Here is a 4,615-nt window from a genome sequence, read left to right on the forward strand (position 1 = left end):
AGGTCCCTGATTACTACTGTGGGTAGAGGAATGTGGAGAATTATTTCCACATGGAAAGTTACTATTTTTTATATATTTGTCATGTCTAACTACAAATATAGCCACTGTATGGGTATTACTCTAATTTGATCAAAAAAGTAAAGAGCTATAAAAATTTTTAATTATAATATCTACCTTCCTAAACTGTAGTTCTCACTGTTATTAAATTTCTCTTCTCTTGATGGTTAAAAGAGGCTTTGAGGTTTAAGTATGAGAATAAGATTTTCTATTGTGAACTCTCACTAACAATTTATTACTTTTTAAAAGCTAAAATTCATTAATTTTTAAGAAGTTAATCTCAGGTAAGTAAGAATATGTCTTGAGTATCTCTCTTTTTAGTACAAAAAGAACATTTAGAGGTATAATTTTAGAGAAATTAAAAGGTAGATTAGTGGTTTGTGCTTAGTTCTAAAAAGTGGATGAAGCTCCTCAAATGTTAATTTATTAAATATGTATTTATTGATTACCTACTATGGATTGGGCATGATTATAGGTATGGTTGATATAGTGGTAAAGAGGGAAGAAAGCAGCATTAATTCATGAAACTTTTATCCTAATGGTGGTGGTGGAGGGCAGAGGGATAATAAATGTATAAATAAGTAGGAAACTACTAAGAAGTGTGATAGACAAATGTCACTGTCAAAATTAAGCATGGTGATAGAATAGGACAATATATGGAGTGTCTTTGATTGCATGTTTAAATAAGGTTTGGAATAGGAAGAGGCTTTTAAGATGAGACCTTAGTGACTAGAAGCAGCTTGCCTACAGATCTTGAGAAGGCCTTTTATGGGATATAACTGCCCTAAAGCAGACATGTTACCAAACCAAAGCTTGACCGCACTCACCCACACGCAGTAAAGCCAATCTACTGATACCGTGTTGTGGTGAAGGAAAGTTCAGTGTTTTATAAGGCACCATACAAGGAGTCTGTGACAGCTAGTGCTCAAAGAGCCCAAACTCTCCAATGGGTTTCAGCAAAGCATTTTTAAAAGTAAGGCAAGGGAGGGCAGTCCCAGGGTATGTGATCAGCTCATGCACAACACAATTCTCTGATTGGATGATGGTGAGGTAAAGTAAAAAGGCCATACGTTTTTGCAAATATTTCCTGGCTCTGGCCAGACTCTGGAGGGAATGTGTTACTTTCTTCCACTTGGCAGGGATTTTAGCATCTATATAACAACTCAGGAGAAGTGTATCAGATATTATTATCTAGCTACTTCAGAGAGGAGCTAAAGCAGAGGATATGGGGGGAAGGGTCTGTCCTGGAAAGGCCCCATAAGATCTTGCTCAGTTACAGACACAAGCTTTGTATGATGAAGATAGTAAAGAAAGAAAATGTGTATACAGTAAAGAGAAAAAAAGATGGAGAAGAGGATGGAAATTGTGGGAAAGTCAAGAGTCAATTAAATTAAGACTTTATAGAACAAAATAATGGATTTAGATTTTGTTTTCACTGCAATGGGCAGCCATTGAAGAGTTTTGGCAGGGAATGGAAATGATGTAAGTTGTGTTTTTGTTTTTATTTCTCCTTGGAAACTCTGTGGATGGCTCATGGCAGAAGAGCAAGAGATAAAGTAGGAAAGATCAATTTGGATGACTTTGAAGTGTTCAGTGTGAGAAAAGATCTTTTCTTGGGTTAGTGTTTTCAGCATATATAAATATATGGTAAGAAGCCACACATTTAGAGTGAGTCTGGACAAGGTTTCTCATGGTTTGAGTGTGTGGGGAAATTATGACTCTTAAAAAATGATTTGAGGTGTTACCATTTACTTGATTAAAAAAGTTGTGTGAGAAATAGTGTGTGGGTTGGACATTTGAAATATCAGTAGAAGTTTAGAGGTGAGATAATGCTGGCAACAGAATTCTGGATGTCATCAGAATAGAAATGCTTTTAAAAGCCACATCACTAGATGACATCATCTAGAGAACAAAAGTAGGTAGATAAGAGGCTCAGAACCAAGTCTTGGAACATTATAGGATCCACAGTTTCACTTTTTCATGTATTATTTTCAAATTCAATCTTACAGTATCTGACTTCTTGGATCCAGGCATTCCAAATATAGACCCAGTAAATAGATAGTCCACAGGTCAATAGCATCATCTTGCAGTATTTTCACAACCAGGAAACTTGTCTATACATGTATATGTACACCTAGAGCTTCATTTACAATATGAAATGGCTGCTCTCTGCATTGTCCCTACACAGTTTTGGTAGTTGAACTTCTTAAATGGCAACTCAAGGCTATAAAATAAAAATTTCCAGAAATAACGTTGGAATCTACACAGTCTATTATAACCTAGCCTCAAAAGTCATTGTCAGGTATTAAATTTTGTCCCCCACAAAATTGACATGTTGAAGCCCTAACACCCAATATTACTATTGCCACCACATATTATTGACTTTTTGTTGATATTAAATCTCTCTTCTCTCTTACTTTTATATTTAGATTAATGCTATTGCCTTTATCTGTTAGAACTTTGCCTATAATCACTTGCGATCTTTTGTTAATATAAATCATGGTGATAGGTTTGTGATAATTATTACCCTGTGATGACTTTACATTGGCAGACTCTGAGTTCTATGTATTTACTTTTTTAAAAAAAATTTAGAAATAATTGACATATAACACTGTGAAAGTTTATAGTGTACATGTTTATTTGATACATTTATATATTGCAATGTAATTACCACTTTAGCATTAGCTAACACCTCTATCACATCATATAATTTATGTTTCTTTTTTTGTGGTGGGGACATTTAACATCTAGTCTCTTAGAAACTTTGCTTTAACCATCACATTTATCCCTCCATTTGTTGTTGCAATAGAATGTAAGTGTATCCTGCCCCTAACTAAGACAGAGTTACCCACATAGAAAAAGAAATAAAACCTGCTGGAGAATTTTGTAAAACTAAGTTACTATTATTTGAAATCTCTGGTATCAATCCCATTATGTCTCAATTCAGTCTTGTCAGTTTATTATTTTTTCTTTCTTTTGAAAGAAACTTGGATCCAAGAAGAAGTAAATTCTCAATATATTTAATAAAGCATTTAGCATTAGGATAATGCTTTAGTATCATTAACAAAAATTTAATATTTAAAAAAAATTTCCTGGGTGCTATCAAACTGATGGTAGGCAAATTCTAGAGACTGGACTTTAAGAGAAATAAGGAAGATGTTTCTCTTGGTCTTCCAAGTCTTTTTGTGTCTTCCAGTTTGTTTGTTTGTTTTTTCTGGGAGATATTTTATTTTTTATGTAAGTCATCTGTGGCCTGCTTTTCTGATTATATTTTCACATTACTATTATCTTTAACTGCCTGATAAGAAAAAGAGTCACCTAACAGAGCATTTTTAAATGAAGTTTAGTAAATGATACAGATTTTTTAGATTCCTTCTCTATTTGGAGCCAATCTACACAATAGCCCTTATAGTTTCTAGGACATTTACTAGAGAAATTGCACCCAAATTATGTGCTCTCTAACATATTCCAGAGTCAACCCTAAGAGCCTGATGTATGTTAATTTCTGAAATTCATTGCAGACGTGTTCAAACAAGCCGACAATGAACAAAAATTTGTTTCTTATTATTGGAGAATGAAGAATATTCATTAAAATGAAGCACCCTGTGAATTAAATGGGAAAAAAAGCATATTATATTTTTAACAGGAAGAAAACAACATTGTTTTTCTACATCGAACAGACCCTCAGTGAAAATAGTGAAAATATTATTGCATATTTGGCTTGGCTTGGGTCTATTACCTAAATGGAAAGAAAATGTATTTGTAAAAGATGTTTTGTATACAAAAATTTGCACTTATATATTCTGTAGGTAACATGTACTGTTTAGATTCCATAGAAACAGATGCTATACAAATGCACAGTTCAGTAATTGTTCATGGATCAGGAGTGTTTATGTTCATGATCGGAGTTTTTAAATACAATAAAAACAAGAATCTTTCTCTCTTCCTACCCAGAGTGTTATACATTATCATATGTGGTTCTGCCCTGGCTATAATTACAACAAAGTAATTATATTTTTGGCCCAAACGTTGGTCTAATCAAGGTTGGTAAATGTCCTCACAAAATGCATATAAAGTGAAATTGACTGAATCAAACGTTCTCTCTTTATTAACGTGGTCTACTTGGGCTGTCATACTTTGTTTCTGTTTCTCATATTTTGATAACTTGTCCCTGGGGGACAGCTAGAGGAAATGTTGCTGCGGGAGAAGTGAGTGGTGATAGGAGACTCTATGCAGCACTGGGAATAGAAGACAGAGAAAAGACCATGAATAATTCCTACAGCAGCTAAGAAAGGGTTGAAACTAGAGAATTACACATAAAGTCATCTCAGTTCAAGGACATAGTCAAAAGCTAGAATAAAAGACATAGGTAGCATGGGGCTTAGGAACTGGGGACAGAGGCAGGGTTTATAAAATAATAAGGATAGAGATAAGCTTTGAAGGCTCCAAAGAGTCCCTTTTCTTAACTCTGGGGGAATTATTTTATTGCAGCAGTACTATTTACTCGGCACCTGTATCCTATTGCTGGATGTTTTGTTTAAAGTTCTCACTCCCGCTT

Source organism: Eubalaena glacialis, chromosome 6 (assembly GCF_028564815.1).
Source record: "Eubalaena glacialis isolate mEubGla1 chromosome 6, mEubGla1.1.hap2.+ XY, whole genome shotgun sequence".
Classification (NCBI taxonomy): Eukaryota; Metazoa; Chordata; class Mammalia; order Artiodactyla; family Balaenidae; genus Eubalaena; species Eubalaena glacialis.